Source organism: Octopus bimaculoides, chromosome 15 (genome assembly GCF_001194135.2).
Source record: "Octopus bimaculoides isolate UCB-OBI-ISO-001 chromosome 15, ASM119413v2, whole genome shotgun sequence".
NCBI classification, from domain to species: domain Eukaryota; kingdom Metazoa; phylum Mollusca; class Cephalopoda; order Octopoda; family Octopodidae; genus Octopus; species Octopus bimaculoides.
The window spans coordinates 29,622,948-29,642,093 of NC_068995.1; the positions used below are offsets into that span (position 1 = coordinate 29,622,948).

Genomic DNA, 19,146 nt, shown 5'->3' on the forward strand with positions numbered 1-19,146 from the left:
TTGCAAAGCATTTTGTCCGGAGTGCTAAGGCAAGCAGTTTTGAGGGACGGAGAAGTCGATTACATCGATTCCGGTGCTCAACAGGTACTTATTTTAAAGAGGAAGCAAAGTAGTAGTAGTAGTAGTAGTAGTAGTAGTAGTAGTAGTAGTAGTAGTAGTAGTAGTAACGGCAGAAGAAGAAGAAGAAGAAGAAGAAGAAGAAGAAGAAGAAGAAGAAGAAGAAGAAGAAGAAAACAATCTATTTTTATAATAACAACACATTGGGAATCGTGATTTCTCTGAGGTGGCCACAACGTATTGGATGCAACGTAATTCAGAAATAGAGAGTTGTGATGTTCATACCATTCCTTCTACGTCATGACTTAATAATATCGACAACAATGATGACGATGATGACTATGATAACAATGATATCGATAATGCTGATGACGTCGATGTGACGATGTAACAGATCTTACGCAATATGAGTTAGTCACGCAATTAAATGGAATAATCACATTTTTTTTTTATTAATGAGTACGATGGGCTACTACTACTAGCACTACACCACCACCATTACTACTACCATTATTACTATCACCACCGTCACCACCACCATTACCCTCACCACCGACACTACTACCACTACTGTTACTATTACTATTGTACCACTAGCACCACCATCACCACCAACACTACACTGCTGCTGTTACTACTACTACTACAACTAATATTTGGCAATAGGCCTGCAGTTTTGGGGGGAAGGGAAGTAGCAGATGCCATAGACCTCAGTATTTGACTGGTACTTTATCTTATTGACGTCCGAAGGGATTGATGGCAGAAAAAAAAAAACGATTTTTGATAGTGTTTTCTCCGTTAGCCAAAACAATAAACATAGACGGTAATATAAAATAATATTGATTTCTATAACACAAATATATCGGTGAGTAGACGCACGCGCAAACGCACACACACACACACACACTCACGTATACACATACACACACATATAGACAGACATGTACAAATGTTTATATACACATTCATTCACTCACACATATGTGCACTGACACATACATATACACGTTAAGATAATAAGTTAGAAACAAAAACAATGGAAAATAAAAACAATAGCATTGCGGATTAATTGGTTAAGTAATTAAATTCCATTATAAAATTAAAACAAATAGTTTTAAGAAGTATACAAGGAAACGGTGATAACATACAAATAACAACACTTACCTGTTGATATGCGTGTTACGTGTTTTAGTAAACGTAACTTATAAATTGTGTGTGTGTTTATACATACATATGTGTGTGTATGTATGTATATCCTTTTGATCTTTTTGTATGATACAAAGTCACTTTTTCATGGATTGGCTATAAATTATTAGGGGAAATCCACTTGCTTGATTGGGGGTGCATTATCTATCAACAAGACGAAATCAATTCCATTGCATCACGATACACGAAAAAGAAAGATACAGGTAGATATGAGTGGTAAAGAATTGCCATGTAGTTGGGTGGGTGTGCTTACTTCTTTGGACTGTTCTGCATTTTGATGTATAGGTGGGTGCGTGCATCTGTGTGGTTTGTCTGTTCGCGTTTTCCTTTCTGTGCGTGTTTACTGCGTGACTGTACGCATGTCAGTGTGTACGAGTGTTTTAGTATAAGTGCGCATATATTAATGTGTATATGTTTATGTGTGTACCCCACATGTTTAAAGGCTTCGAGCGAAGGTATAAGACCGTGTCTTGTTGACACATCTCTATCGATGTCTGTTTATCTCACTCAATCTTTCTCTCTCTTTTTCTGTTTCTTCTCGCTTCTTTTTTCTTACTCTCTGTCTGTGTCACTGTAACTCTCTCAATCAATCTGTGAATATATTTGTCTTTCTATGTTTTACTGTCTTTTTTTTTTCCTCCTTCTGTCTTTTTCTCAGTATCTATCACTCAGTCTAAATCTCTCTGTCACTCTCTGAAAGTCTTTCTCTCTGCCAGTCAACATTAGTTTGTCGTTCTATCTATTTTTCTAACTATTTATTCATCTTAACACTGTGCATTTGTTACTCAATTTACTGTCTTTCAATATACGTTTATCTCTGCTTCTCTCCTTGTCGTTCTCATTTCTTTCTTCCTCTGTCTCTCTCTCCCTCCTTCTCGGTCTCTCAGTCAGTTTCTCTCTGATTATCTTTTCTCTTTCTCGCTGTTTTTTTTATCATTATTATTTTTCTCTTTGTAATGAATAAGAGTACCAATGTGTTTATGTACGTGTGTGTGTGTGTTCATTTATGTGTATATGTGTGTTTGCGTACGTGTGAAAGTGAAAATATGAGGTGGAAATGTCGTGTTTCCCTCCTTTATCGTTTTATCGTCTGCTAAAGACTTCTAGCATCGAAGTGTTGACTGGCGACCTCAGACTGTTTTAGCAACTCGCTTTCAATCAATCAATCAATCAATCGATCGATCGATCAATCAATCAGTTGACTAAATCAAATGGGTGCCTTAGAAATAATTTAATCAAGCAAACATCAATAACTACAACTTCCATTCAAATATATTTATCAAATGTATTCCAGCTATTTGAACAAGATTTTAAAATATTTTCCTTTCACTTTCTAGTGTCGATATTTTCTTTCATGGCGTCGTGTGCTTCAAGTTGGCTGGACTGCAGACGAAAAGTAGTCTTTGCTGCGTTAAGCCCTCTGTGTGAAAACTGTATTGGCGTGAGGAATGTCAGGAAAAAACATAGACGAATGGAGAAGACGGAGATATAAATAAGAATACAAGGAAAAAATAGGGGAAAGCGAAATGGGAGAAATAGAAATGGAAATATGCTCAAAATGTAAGAGAAATAGAAATGGAAATATGCTCAAAATGTAAGAGAAATAGAAATGGAAATATGCTCAAAATGTAAGAGAAATACTTAAAAAGACGAGGTGGATGTGATGACACTGGAAATTTTTTTTTTAATGTGAAATAAGAAAGGACATAACTTGAGTAAGGTCGGTAGACGAGAAAAGTGATTAGAAGAGAGAGGGGAAGAGAAAGAAAGAAAGAAAGAAAGAAAGAAATTGTGATTGTAACAGAGAAAAATAAAAAAATACAAGAGTTTTAAATGAAGAAATATCAAGAGAATGGCAGCGAGTGAAGCAGAGGTAAAGAAGTGAAGGGAAGAGTAACCAATAAGAAAGTGTTCTTGGGAGAGCAATATCAGTAGGAGAGAAAGTGTGTGTGTGTGTGAGAAAGAGAGAAAGAGGGTGAAAGAGAGAGAGAGAGTGAAAGAGAGAGAAAGAGTGAAAGAGAGAGAGAGAATATAGAGTAAAAGAATGAAGAAAAAAAGAAAGAAAAAAGAATGAAGTTGTTGAAGCGTAAGAATATCCGAGGAAGAAATTTATAAAGTCGGAGAGTGAGAGTGGAGAAAAGTTGAGAGCAGAAAATGAAGAATAGTTTTCTGAAGGAGAAATGGAGAGAGAGAGAGAGTGAGAGAGAGAGAGAGAGAGAGAGAGAGAGAGAGAGAGAGAGAGAGAGAGAGAGAGAGAGAGAGAAAGTGAGAGAGAGAGAGAAAGTGAGAGAGAGAGAGAAAGAGAGTGAGAGAGAGAAAGAGAGTAAGAGAGAGAAAGAGAGTGAGACAGACAGACAGGAAGACAGAGACTGAGAGGCACAGAGAGAAAGAGAGTGAAAGAGAGAGTGAGAGACAGACAGACAGACAGACAGACAGACAGAGACTGAAAGGCAGAAAGAGACAGAGAGATACAGAGAAAGAGAGGTGGGGGTTAGATAGGTAGGTGCGTAGGTAGGTAAGTTATAGATTAAAGATAGGAGGAAAACAGAATAGGAAAAGCAAGCTTAGGAAAAAGATTAAAAGGGTTCGGGTATTTGTAGAATCTGTAGAGTAACGGACAAAATGTACAGTGGGAACTTCTGATTCAAGAGTTCAAAGTCACTCCATAATTCACATTGCCTTTCATCCTTTAGTGTCAATACAGCATAAGAACCAGTCAAATGCAGAAAACTGGAAGGATATTTTCTTGGTTGATATGAAGCCTTTAGGACCGGAAAACGAGCGTTGCTCCAAATAAGTAGTTGTAAATCGTACCTTCCTTCATTGAGGAACAGAGATCTGGAAGCTGAGTCACTTCTTAAATGACATCCAAACAGGTTCATCTAAATGCGATAAGCATACAAAAGTAAAACCAACTAAAGTTTCCAATACTCAGATTCTTATTAACTTTCTTAATGACTACTAGGTTTATGTACTTTTTCAGTCGACGTAGTCGAAGAGTGAGAATGTTGCTTCTAAAATGTTTAGATATTCCGATGATTTCTTGAGCTTGGTAACTCTATAAGTTTCGATAGGATTGGATAATGATCTGAGATGATTCATTAGGTTAGGAGAAAAAGGATAGTACAGTTTGTCTTCGGTTTCAGTCAGTTGGCTGCACAAGCCATTATATTGTGATCTATAAAATCAACTTAAATATGTCCTACAGACGTTGAAAATTTAACACCTCGATTCGGTTACAGAAATCCAACACTGACAATATTGGGATGCTAGGGAGTAGGGGTAAGCGTCCGATACTAAAAAACATAAATGGTGGGAATGAAAAGAGAAAATTTGAATCAATTAGTTGTAGAAAAGAACTAGCGATATAAAACACTGGATGATAGTAGAAAGGCTATAAGAAGTTTGTAGGAAAGATGTGCTAGCTATGAGAATGGCACTTGACAATTTGCGTTAAAAACAAAATATGTTTTATACATGCGCGTGGGTGGAACCGAGTGACAACAGATCCAAAATACGGTTTCTGACGAAATAAAATTTGTTGATTCGTGGCAAAGGATTGACCGAATCGATAGAGAATAAAACAAAATACTTTATGGCATCGAGTTATACCCCTTTAAATATAAGCTCAAATTCAGCCAAGATTGACTTTGTCCTTTATTCTTCCAAGGTTGATAAAATAAATTCTGATGTCAATATAATCGACGATTCGCTGCTACATAACGTGTGGCCTTGTATTAATGTAGAGCTCATTTGGAGGTCAGCGGTGGTTAAAAATCAATGATATTTCAGTTTAATCTTATTTCACTGTTGTAAGCATCTAAAACCATTCTTAAAAATATAGGAACCATTGTGTAGTGCTTATGAAATCTATATGCTTTTCGTGATGAATATTATTGCAGAAAGTATTATAATCCTAGAGAATACCTATTGCAGAGTATTACAGAATGCATGTAAAATGCATATGACAACAAAATACACAAAAGTATACAATTCACATCAGTAATTTTGATGTGCGATCTTGCTGCCAAGAAGTTAAATATGCAAATTGGTCTATCCAGTTAGCATTGCTTTCCACTTGGTTCATTATCTTCTGAGTTCAAATTCCGCCGAAGTTGACTTTGCCTTTCATCCTTTCGTGGGTTATAAAATACCAGATGATCGATAAAATAAGTACCAGTTGAGCACTGGGGTCGATGTAAACGACTTTCCCCTTCTTTCAAAAATGCTGCCTATGTGCCAAAATTAGAAACAGGCGTTTTATAAGCAACGCGTTCGTGGATAGCTAGATGTAACATGCTTCAACCCGTTCAATCTTGCTGAATCAATCTTGATTCCAACAAGAATAGAAACGTACGTACAACTGTTCCTTCTTTTCATTTCCACTAAGATAGGGTGTAGACATAACGTTTACATTCGTCGTAACAGTATTTGTTATAGAAACTATATATATACATGCAGGCGTAGCTGTGTAGTAAGAAGCTTTCTTCCGAACCACATGGTTCCAGGTTCAATCCCACGGCGTAACACCTTGGACAAGTATGTTCTATCATATCCCGAGATTTGGTAGATGGAAACTGACCAAGTGTCTATCCAGTAGATATCTTAGGTTCGCAGAAAGATTAGCTGTACCCTCCGACAAGACGAATATTGAATAAAATGAATTGCTTTGGACCTTGATGCAACTCGCACAGAGAGAGAGATCAACGAGGGAGCCTCGAGGAGAATGATCGTCCAGCAAGAAATAGCAGCTAAATGTCAATGAAACCACAACTTATTGTCTTACAAATAGAGGATACATTGGATAAGGTACTTGTACATTCACTACATCTGAAAAAGAAAATAGACGAGGTACTTATGATTGGAATGGCTTTGATCACGTCTACTTAACTAGAGCTGACATGTAACTAAACAATCGCGTTTACACTCTAATCAAGAATAAGCTATCATCTTATTTGTAAAACTTGCTCTTGTCTCAAAGGAAACTGTTTTCACAACAATGAAAAGATGGAACTGTCATCTCAGTCTCAAAGTGAACCGTTTTGTCTCAAAGTGAACCGTTTTGTCTCAAAGTGAACCGTTTTGTCTCAAAGTGAACCGTTTAGTTAATATATGGAGCCGTCACCTCAGGAATGACACTTCTTGTCTTAAAGGAGATTGTTTAAAAAGCTACAAAAAGACAGAGGCGATGACATTTCTCAAAAAAATACAGGCATAATTGTGTATAAAAAAGAAACAATAAGTTAAAGATTAAATGTTGCCTGTATTATTGATGAGACAGTAATTAATTGTATTCATCTATTGTATTCAGACGAGCAAGACCGGGTGTTGTGACATTCATGCCTCTTCTATGACTTTTCTGTTTTTTTTTTTTTTTAACGTTAGAACTAGAGTTAAATTGTTGTTACAACGGTTGTTATAACTATTGACAGAGTATAGTGGTGAGATGGACAAAATGCCCAAAAGTATTTTATTTACGGTCCTTTATTTTTTGTGGTCAAATCCCACCAGGAGCAACTTCGTTTTACGTTCTACTGCGGATAATAAATATCAGTAATAAAGGGAAACCAACATAATCGGCAGTTCTGGTTATCCAAATTTGTAACTTTGTTCCTATGATGAAAAAGAAAATTATAACTAATGTAAATAGAGGGATGGAAGAGTGTTTGTGTCAATAGCATATCAAGCACATTGTTCTTTAGTATTTTGCTTAGATTACTCTACGCTTCAAGTTCAAATTCCACCGTAGAAGTATTTGTCTCCATCTTCTCTTTCATGGCTAGTTATATTTTGGGACTTTGTAACTAAAAGTAAGGACGATGGATGACAAAACTGACAGAAGTGAACAAAAGACGGGAAGTGACAAAGTTGATAGAGAGCTGAGCAAAGTAGGCTTTTATCAAAAAATTTGTTCTGAGTTTCAATCTCTCGGGTGTCAGTAAAATCTCCGGGGTCAGTAAAATAATTATTTATTAAATAATCAGCATAGTTTTCACATAAATTTGTGTCTGTGACACATAGTTTCATGCTGTTGTTACTTTTTATAAGTAACAACATAGTGGTTGCTCTTCTAGCTCTATTGCTTTTATTGTGGTTACTGAGATTTGCTGTTGGTTTTGTTACTGTAATTTCATATTATAAATACGGTGACCGTGGAAGAGCAATGGCCCAGTGGTTAGGGCAGCGGACTCGCGGTCGTAGGACCGCGGTTTCGATTCGCAGATCAGACGTTGTGAGTGTTTATTTAGCGAAAACACCTAAATCTCCACGAGGCTCCATCAGGTCGGGTGGCGAACCTTGCTGTACTCTTTCACCACAACTTTCTCTCACGCTTTCTTCCTGTTTCTGCTGTACCTGTATTTCAAAGGGCTGGACTTGTCACACTCTGTGTCACGCTGAATCTTCCCGAGAACTACGTTTAGGGTATACGTGTCTGTGGAGTGCTCAGCCATTTACACGTTAATTTCACGAGCAGGCTGTTCCGTTGATCGGATCAACTGGAACCCTTGTCGTCATAACCAACGGAGTGCCACGAATGCGGTGACTAATTACATATTGCCGTTCCTGTTATTGTTATTGTTGTCATTGTTAATGTGGTGGCTGTGATTAAGTGCTGCTATTGTTGATGAGGATGCCACAATTAATAACAATAATGACATTCATCTTTTTATAGTTGCTGCTATTTGTGCTGCTGCTGCTGCTGCTGCAATAGCTATTCTTATGTTTACTTCTATTGTTGTTTCCATACTACTGCTGCAGTTACTGTTGCTGCTGCTGCTGCTGCTATTGCTGTTGTCGTCATTGCTCCCTCTATTGCTGTTACTGCTATTACAGTTGTTACTGTTTTTTCTCTCTACCGCTACTCTTGTTGCTGGTATTGATGTCATTCTGCCGTATTATTAAAGCCGCAGCAGTGGTAGAGAGCAGGATTAAAACTTTCATATTTTTACTTTTACCGCTCTTCATTTTGAGTTCAAACTCCAGCGATGTCGACTTCGCCTTTTATCACCCTAGATCGATTTAATCGACAACATTCTGTCCTACAATACTAGAAATCTTTATTTTGTAACTCTTACAATTACTAACATCGCACTTGTTATTGAATTACCGTTGTTGTTGCTAATGCTATAGTTCTCATTGCTTCTCGTTGCTGTTGTTAATATTAAAGTTGTTATTGTATTGTTGCTGTAATTGCTAATGTTGTAGTTATTTTACTGTTGCTACTGCTATTGTTATCTTTTATTGTTGCTGTTATTGATCTGGAATCTTTATTGTTTCATTATTGCTATTGTCATGTGATTTAATCCCTAGTCAACATCGATCGGGCGAAGGCATCAACTTTTATACATAGTGTGTATCTAAGACTACAATACTTAATGTCTGCCTTTTTTTAAAACACAGACGAACATGATTTCAAGATTTGGTTGATATCTCTGTGTCAACCACATAAAGACTCGCTCGTTCAATACTGATATTAATATTAGTTAATATTTGGCGGTATTTCATCCGTCTTTACGTTCTGAGTTCAAACTCAGCCGAGGTCGACTTTTGGGGTTGATAAAATAAGTGCCAGTTGAGCACTGGGGTCGATGTAATCGACTTAGTCCCACCCCCGAAATTGCTATCCTTGTACCAAAATTTGAAACCAATATTACTAAATGTTTTTATCGATGCTGTTGATGCTATAGTTGTCATTGTTGCTGTTGTTTAATCTCTGATTGGTCCTGATCGAACATACATACCTATGATCAAAACCGTTCCAGCAGTGATCATTAGCTCGTTATTTAACCTGAGGACTACATTATTCTAAATGCTCTTCTTTTTGTAGGATGGTGGTGTGTGATTTGATGGAGATTTGGCTTCAAAATTTAACACTAATCAAGGATCTTTATTGTTTCTGTTATTGTTCTTGCACCATTATTGTAAGTATTACTTATATTAGTGTCGCCGTTATTGTTTCAGCTACTGTGAATGTCATTAGTAAATCCTCCTTCTTTAATGTTTGATGTCAGCTTGTGTTCTAATTACTTTCACAACAACTTTATGACTTGTTCCAATGTCATAAACTGTCCGCTCATTACATCATTGATGTATTGCAGCCTCCTCACTCATTGATCAGTTACCATGCTCATTATTATCTGTCAGGAGTAAATGATGGACGTAAATCTGAGAAATTTCTCCAAGAATTTATTCTTGCTTTATTCCCAGCATTACTACTAGTCATATTTGAAATATTAATTGAACGCTTTGGTGGGCGGTCGACCTACATGAAACAGCAGTCAATTACACACTATAGTTAAAAAAGAAATTTAGTCCTATGTCTGAAAAAAAAAACATCAGGATGGTCAGAGTTTAATAATAAGCGTTTGATAATAAGCTAGAAGATTAAGATGGATCTGGGGTGAAACAGCAACAAGTCAGTTTCTTCCAAGTTAATACTAGCGCCAGATGACATAAAAGACCTAAACTAATATGTAAACTTAACAAAATAATGCACTGAGCCAGTATAGATAAATATAGAAATGAATGCAAGGTATTCTCCTTAGTACAGGTGTAGAATTGCCAATCCCGTCTCCTAAGCGACTACAATTGCCAACCCTATCTCTTCAATGACAACACATACTCCACTAAACAGCAATATCCATCAATAGGAAAACTTAACTAACTTATTGCTACCAGATGTACGCACTGTTAATGAACTTCAAGCCCCTAGTAGCTGGACAACCTGGACCAACCTAGGCCTAGCAGTTCCACACACAAGTGTAGAGTATTTCATTCATGCCTCCCACGTATGTGGTCGCTTCACCTCCTAAAATTAACAACCAAACCACCACATCACACTGCGCAAACAGAAAAATTTGGGGCAAAGACACAAATTTTCGATACACTATCTCTAAAACAAAAAAGACAACGTGATCACGACTAAAATGTTTTGGTCATAGATCTGATCGATGAACGCTGACCTAGAGAGTTCATCATTATCTACAATAAAGCCAGATAATTAACTCCAACATACTGTAAACAAATAATTTTGTATTTTGTACAATAGTTTAGGAAATGAAATTATTTCAGTATCCATGTATCTTTGAGTACCTAAATCAGTAATTGCACAGGTAAACATTATATTGTCTTTTACTTTTTTATTTACTGAGCTGGAAGGTGAAGGTTTACCTAAGTCTGTCTTGAAATGTAACCACATCTGAATAGACAAAATACCACATTTTTATAACTTTTACAATGCTATGCTGTGAGTAAGGAACTCACCCACCTTTGTTCTCCTTATGTGATTGCCGAGTTAACGACTCAGTGATGGAACCTACACGTGCTTTCTCGATCTTCTAGAAAAAGAAGCCGAATCTTCCTACAACCACACTCTAGGGTCTTTAAAAAAAGACACATTGGATAATGTAGTCCCGGATACACCACTCCTAACAAAAAATCGACAAGGTAGTCATGGTTTGAATGTCTTCCATCATAGGTCTACTCGATTAGGGTCGGCACGGGATTATACAATCTACCAAGCTGGTAATTCAGCAAGTAAGAAACAAGAAGGACGAGTGAAACTTGCTGGCTAAGTTTTGATTAAATAAAAGGAATGTAGTGAATGATAAAAGACGTTGAAATATGTTTATGTATCGTGGAGCGTTATACCAAACAGTTTCTTCTAACATAATATTCTTTGGTACAGTTTTGCTTGTAGCAAGTGGGGTGATTTGCTATTCTACAATGCAACACTCATATTGTGAAGTGGCGAACTATTACATGTTTATACGATGTTGCAATGTGATGGTTGATGATAGTGTACTATACTATATGCTATTTTATAATACAATATGTTAGATATAAGTGGACATGCTGCCATATGTTATTCACTAGCGCAATTTAGTTAGAGAGATATAATGAATAGTTAATCTATGACACAATACAACCTGTATCGAAAGTGGTGTGAAATAATGATGGACGTAAGATATTTCTAATAGGTCAAGCCAAAGTGTAAAGATCTACCGTTGGCTCAGTGGCTAAGCGGCAAACCAAGTAGGACAGGGATTGGTGGGGGATGCCAATGTTTTGTTCCGAGCACAGATCTGTGTAGGTTTTGGAATATGGTATTTTATGTATGGAAGCTAGAAAATGGTGCTATAGCCTATGTTGTTTTTATAATATGAAATGATGACGAATTAATGCCAAGCTTTGTGTGAAATGCTTTGATGTAATAACGCCAACTCATGAAATCAGTCTTTAGTTCTACATTACAATTACTATCCACAGCGGTGAAAGGTACCACTTGCAGCGCCTCACGAGGAGCTTCGGCGTGTCATCCAGCTTGCAAGAAATAGATTACAAATCTCCTTCAAACATTATCTCTTACCATATAAGGAACATATTGGATAATTCTACAAACCCACTAAAAGACGGTTTGGTCATAGTTAGAACATTTCTTTTTATTATAGGTCCGTTTACTTAGGGCCGATCTAGGGTAAAAACAGCAACAGCATTTTATATCTACACAGAAGACAGCATGATAGACTTCAACCTACTTTTCTTTAAGAAAAGCCATACACTATTCCAGAAAATTGTAATACATGGTCATGGTTTAAATGCCTTTGATAAAATACCTGCTGATCAAGACTCTTGAGATTAATAACAACAACTTACAGTTAAGTGGACGCGGCCATCCAGAGTTAAATTCTTGGCCATAGACACAATGTAGTGGTATTGATACAATGTGGACTATCTACCTTTCAAATTGCCAGATTATCTACCTCTCTGATGTTGGTTACAACCATTCTTTAATTACTTTGTGAAGGAGCGTGGCTTAGTGGTTAGATTATTCGTGAGTTCAATACCCCGCGGTGCGCTGTGTCCTTGACAAAGACACTTTATTTCATGGTGTTCCAGTCCATTCAGCTGACAAAACTGAGTAGAACCTGTATTTAAAAGGGCCAGCCTTATCCCAGTGAACTTCCCTGAGAACTACGTTAAGGTACAGGTGTCTGTGGAGTACTCAATCATTTGAACGTTAGTTTCACAAGCAGGCTGTTCCGTTGATCGGATCAACAGGAATCCTCGTATTCGTAACCGACGGAATGCAAGTTAATTATTTTCAATTATTATTTAAGTTTTTCAACCTAAACCTGAGACTAAATCATACCATAGTAAAGTGAATAAAATGTTACATACCATAATAACTGGTGCAGGATTGTATCTGAACAAAGCAAAGGACAATCGCTGTTTTAGCTAACTGGTTACTTAGAAAGTAACAGAAAAAAAAGTTGATATGGCTAAAATCGAATCTATCTTCCAATAGGAAAATAAACCATTGATCTCTGCTCATCCTCCCAGTTCTTAAGACCTTCTTTATAGAGTTCTCCTCAAAGACAGAGTGCTGTACCTATGATACGGTAATTTGGGATTAACATATGCAAGGGTCTAACTCCTTTCACTCATTATACCACTACAACTCAACGTAAGCAGAATAAGATCAGACTGCCAATACATCACCACATCGGAAATACACTGAAGTTAAATGTCAACCAATAATCTATTCACAATTCGATGGCGTTATACACAGCTTGATATCCTGTGTCTGTTTGCCAACATTCAAGTCTTGACAGGAAAATATATGAAAAATAACAACAACAGATAATAATGAAAATACTAGTGAATTCCTTATTTGCAACTGGAATCATAAATTAGACAATAACTTTTTTAAAGAAGTAAAGGTAGAAATGAGTGCTATAAATAAATCTCTAAATATATATGCATGAAGCTAAGTTTATACAGAAATCACAAAATGTGATGTTTATATTTCTTCGGTGTATTAGTGTGGCAACTAAATAAAATAACTTCAAATCAAAAGCAAGCTGTGAACTCGGCTAGCAAACATTTCTTGTTTAGTGTTTGTGTTGTTTTCATTAACCAGAATAACAAATAATCTTTAAGTTAAAGACAAAGGTATATAAACGACGATTATTAAATTGAAATGATAGACTATAGATATGCACTAATGTACGTTGCTTATTCGTAAATAGTAACCATAAGATAAATGTTTAAAAATAGAAACGTCTTCCTAAAGAGAGTCTAAACTAGTGTTTCTCGACCATTTTTTACCTATGGACCCCATTGATTCCTATTTTACTAAGGTGAGGGACCTTCATAGCCATTTGTTGTCTAAAAACTTCTATTATATTTTTAGGATTAAATATTATTAGAAATTGTATTAAAAATTGTTTAAATATTCTGTGTGTTGTAGAAATATACCAAGTTTCTTGCAACAAAATCTTATATGAACCCCCAGGGACCATATAGACCCCGGCTGAGAACCACTGCTCTAAACGCTTTTCAACTCTGAACTCCACTCAGTGTCAAACAGATAAATTCATGTCCGCCCCTGTAATCTAAACTAATGGAAGGATCAAATCAGGCGTCACTCACATTTAATTAAAACCATCCAAGAACTAAGTTTTTTTCTCTCTTACCTTGATCTTCAAGTGAAGTTCAAAGAAAATGAAGAAAGAAAAACATAGGCCTTCAATGCCTTCACCTCAGCCAGACGTATCATAAGTTTCGTTAAATCTAATAAAGAGAGAAACATTGCCGGACCATTATCGAGTTACGATTTTATAATGGATCAGGCGGGCATACAAACTGACCCACTCTTATTCGGTATAAGCTTATTTGTACGGTAACCAGAGAGGGAGAGAGAGAGAGAGAGAGAGAGAGAGAGAGAGAGAGAGAGAGAGAGAGAGAGAGAGAGAGAGAGAGAGAGAGAGAGGCTTAAATATTGATTGAGAAATTGGCTGAGTTTCTTACAAAATTTTCTGAAGTTCTTAGGCGAACCTAAGACAACTACATTGCTGTACCCATTCATTTAACGCATTCATTGACGCCACAAGCTAATAAACTGTACGCAATCCTGGAGCTAAATATTCTTCGTTAACAGATAGTCAACTTTTTCTTATTAATGACTATTCAATAACTTTTACATGACGCCCATTACTCATCCTCTCAATTCATCCCCTTTTGCTACTCTGCTTTCTACATTGCCAAATCAATGGAGGGTTGTTAATACCTAACAATATTCCAGAAACAAAATACTTGACCTTGGTCAATTCTTGATTCTTGGCTATCAAAAAATTGTGGAACTTTTGATTCGCGAATTCATACAATCTCTTCTTTTCGATCGATTACCGTAACACGTCTGTACATAGATATCCAGCTCATTCGGATCCCTGAAGTGCATACCAATAGCAATCTTTTCTCATTTTTGCATAAATATAACTTTGAATCAGCGATCCTGCAAGAGTAACAGTTGGTTCGTCTGGGTAAATTTGACAGTTTGTGTAAAAGGAAAAGAAACCAATATCCCATCTAAAAATGAAAGTATTTTTAAAAATCAAAAAAATATCAACTAGATTATGGCTGAGAGATAAGGTTACTCAAAGTAGTCGCCCTTAGCTTTTATCACGACCACAAGATTGCTCCGGAAAATGGCGCATGTGTTCCTGACTGAGTCCCTGGGAACATCTTCAAATACCTTCTTGATCTTGGACACTAGCTCAGTTTTGGCGTTGCAGGCAGAGCAGTTCGTTCTTTCCCAACCGCGTCCTACACATAGTAATCCATGGGAATACAATCGGAGGAAATTAGGAGGCCAGAAATTGGAGCTGGTGAAGTTGTAAGAATTTTCTGCCAACCACTTCTGACTCTTTCTGGAGATGTGAGAAGGAGCCGAATTCTGCTGCGACACATATGACCTCTCTAGCCAGGGACTGACCAGTCTCCAGCACCTGTATATAGCTGTTTAAATTGAGCCTAAGATCCTATTCAAACATATGAGGATAAATTCCGGCGCACGGACCCAGTCAGAATAACTGATATGTCTCTACCTGTTGGCCACCGCTTCGTGGTCTTCTTCGCAGCTGTCCATGTCACGTCTGACAGCATTTACAGTGTTCACAGAGTACTGAGCAGCAGTCATTATGTCGACATTTTGATAAGTGGTACGAATCATCATGATACAGGTAACTGTTTTCCAATCTTCAAACAGCTTCCAGTTCTCTATGTCAGATAACTTTTTCTCAACTACAACTTTAATCTTCATGCTCTTAAGCGCCGTAGACTGTTCAACAATACATCATGCTGTTACTAATAAAAGAAAAAGGAACCATAAAAAAATCGTCAAATTTAGCCCGAACACCCTGTAGTATAGCACCAAATCAAAGCCTAATATTTTGGACAGCGTTTATCGGAATAGCCCTCCTTATCATTGAACAAATTAGAATAGTTTCAATGGAGGACTCCAAAGCAGACGCTATGTGTTAGTAGTAATCTGACTCCCCCACCACACCAACACGTGATTTGTGAAACTGGCAATGTCAGTATAACTAGGAACAAAGTCGACATAAATGGTCAGGAATCAGAAAACAGACATGCCTACCTCACTTCTATAGCCGTTTTCTAGAAACCCTCGTAATTCAAGTTTAATTGAAGATCTCTCGTCACCCGTTTCTCAAAGACATGAATATGCTAATAAATAAGAAATAGCTATTTCGTTATAACATGCATGATAGCTCTTGGTTTTGATACATGTATTAATACTATGTGGGGAGCGGAGGGGGTGTTTGTGTGTGTTTGTGTGTATCTGTGTGAGCGCGCGTGCGCGTGTACTCTCGCTGAGGAATTTAAGCAAAATGTAAGCTTAGATCGGATAAATTGTTTGTTGGTTTTATTTTGCCTGAAACTAGTTAAAAGTAATTAATTATTGTGAAAATGTTCTAGACAGTTAGTAAAGTAAGAAAACAAACAACATACAAAAACAAGACATTGAGATTGTAAACGTACTTTGCATTGAATTAACTCTATAACGAGAAAATGAGGGAAACTACGTGGCCAGTCGACTTGGTATCGACTCAAATCATACCCCATCGACTTAAAAAAAGTAGAATGAACATATTGGTTGATGTGTTCCTCGATACACTGCATTTGAGGGGGAAAAAAGGCAGTTGGATCATAGCTGTTAGCTCTTTGATCATATACCACCTAGCTCATGGCTTGTTTGGGTTTAAACAGTAACACTATAAAACTGAGTGACTAATTTGTCTTGATGATCACTTTAAAATTAACACCCAGCCGAGTCTGCCGCCTAGTCTCAATTCTTGCATGTTGACTCTTGCATAGCCCTTGTGAGTGAAATTATTATGCAATTAACCATGTTAATCGAGTTCTCTAAGAAAAATTTAAATTACAAATTTCAATATAAGAAATAAAGTATTATGGCTATATTACACATTTACAGATTATTGATATTATGCCCTCTGTAAATGTGTAACAGAGCCACAATACTTAGAAACACTTGATTATTTTTCTACTCAGTACATTTTGTGTATTCATAATATATTTGCAGCGGATCTCTCCTGATAAAAAGAAGACAGTACATGTAATCCAGCAAAGTGAACTGGCACCTAGATATTTCATTTATGGCTGCATTGAGTTGATTCTACTCAACCAATCAATGGTTGGCACGATGCAATATTAACTAGCATACTTAATCACTGACAGAGATAGCAGCGGTTACTGACATGTTATGTTAACCAACACGCCTATTAACAAACAGTAGTAGCAGTATCAGCTGTAGTTGGCACGGCCATATCCAAGAGACCTACATCTCGCCACTTATATGAAAAAAGCTATGCAATAGAACAACAGCAACCGACGTCCTTTGCAAACAATTTTTACAATAAAAAACTTAGTTTTTGCAGTCAGCAGCCCTTCAAATTCCATTATATAAATATAACTGCACAAGAAGTTTCTAAATGAGAACTATAATACATTTTCCGGCTTGCTTGATTTTATAGAAAGTACTTTATAACGTGAGTATACGTACATTTTATACACACGTCTACTGTAGACTCACGTACGTCTATATACACGCATCAGCCACATTACGAAAATGTTGCTGTGAGACCTAATTGTCTGATCCAGAAACAGATATCAGAAGCATAAGAAAGATTTGTTGAGAGTAAAGGAACAGCTAATGTGTATATTTGGAGGTACATCATTGAAAAAGCAACGTATCTACAAGACCCGTACCAATGTTTCATTAATTACACAAAAGCCTTTGATATCTTGAAGAGATCATTAAAACCTTAGAAAATATAAATGAAGACAGAAAAGACTTACAAATTTTCAGAAACATAAATTAGCAATCAGAAATGAAAATAAAATAGGACAGTATGAGACATTGAGGAAACGAAAACGAAAAGGATGGGTGTGTTATCACCAAACCTGCATTTATTATACAACGAACTAATTATGCGATCTATTGACTATCTACCACTTATACAGAGAGAAGGACAAAACGTCAACAATACCTGATATGCAGGCGATAAATAGCTACAATAAAGATCTATATGTATTAGTTAGCACTATTAATGATGAGAGAGAAAACATGGGCAGAGGTCCGAAATTAGCAGGATATGAAAGAAAATATTACCAATTGGTAACAAAATACTTAATTAAACAACTCGTTAGTTTTAAATATTTGGGAACCATCATAACATCAGATGAGAAAAACTTCAAATCAAGTCAAGAATTAAATAATTCAAGGTTGTTTTTTTAAGATCAAACATATATTCTCTACAGACAGTAGACCGCGAAATGAAAATCACAAGAGCTGAGGAAACCCATGGGATGTCCTTTCTCATCATTCTTAGATGTGTTGCAGAGCATATTGAAGAATTGTCATTTGTGGATGAGGTTGTGGTACCATTAATGAGGGCTTTCGTGTATGAGTCAGGAAAAGTAGTTTGAAAGAAGAGCGAGAACGCTTGAAATAGTAGAGTCATATGAAGTTTAAAGTGAAGAAAAGCAGCAGTGGGCCCCTCGGGAAAGATAAGGTGATGGGAAAGCCATTTCAGGTAAATAATGAATGCATTCTATGGGTTTTTAAAAAGAAAGTGAAGAGTCTGGTACGTTGGTAGAAGTCCAACCTGAATGACAGGCATTTTGTGGTATAAAGATCTAGGAGCAAGTGAACAAGTGGCTTAGGCGGATAAAACATTGATTACTGGAAAGGCAAAGTTTTGGTGCTGTCAGTTTGGACTGTAACCAAGATTTATGTGGTAGCTGCTTAAGTATGAGTCAGCAGTTACAAGTGTTAAACGCGTGCAACAAAAACTAAATATTTATTTTAACACATGACTGGGAGTGCCAAGAACATTGTCCGTTGTAGTTCTCTTTATTCCTTCTGTCTGGAAATTGCGATTTCTTCTGACATCAGTGGTCGAAAGCGTGAAAAGTATTCTTGGTTATGATGATGACTACTCAAAACTGTGAGTTCACTAAAACCCTTTTCTACAGCTACATAACTATTATTAAGGTGCTGTGTAGCAAAATAGTAAAACTGCGGATAATATACATTGCGGTATCTAGTTATTGTCTTTATGTTCTAAGTTTAAATCCCACTGAGATGAATTTTTCCTTTCATCCTTCTGTGACTGACAGAATAAGAATCCCTCTAATACAGACTCCGATATAATTAACAGTTTCTTCCTCCCCGAATGTCCATCCTTTCACATATTATAAATTATTTTTGACTTATTTTAGTAATTTGTTTTTTGTACTGTTTTCTCATCAGTTATGCTTGGAGCAAATAAAAAAGGGCGTTTATTGGTAAGTCTTGTGGATTGGCAGAATCGTTAGAGCATCCGACAAGATGCCTTAGAGCATTTCTTGCAGTTCATTAAATTGTCTTTGGTTATCGTCTTCTTGTTTGAGCACTCTTCATATTAAGCTATTAAGCAACGTTCTTTGTTCGTGTCATTTTGTCGCATTTCTCTCTCTCTCTCTCTCTCTCTCTCTCTCTCTCTCTCTATATATATA

The 19,146-nt window shown here is 36.6% G+C and overlaps 1 protein-coding gene across 7 annotated transcripts in view; it reads right to left on the reverse strand.

The window, feature by feature from the left end:
- LOC106870248 (zinc finger protein 474) overlaps nucleotides 1-19,146 on the reverse strand; it is a 162,360-nt gene that overhangs the window by 105,068 nt on the left and 38,146 nt on the right. For 2 of the 7 annotated variants that reach the window (XM_014916455.2, XM_014916540.2), the window contains exon 2: nucleotides 1,222-2,694. The exons of 4 other annotated variants lie outside the window; for them this stretch is intronic. The gene's annotated coding sequence lies outside the window, so the exon portion shown is untranslated. Of the gene's footprint in view, nucleotides 1-1,221; nucleotides 3,136-19,146 lie in introns of those variants that run through there. One more of the 7 variants, XM_052973219.1, reaches the window with a different exon arrangement.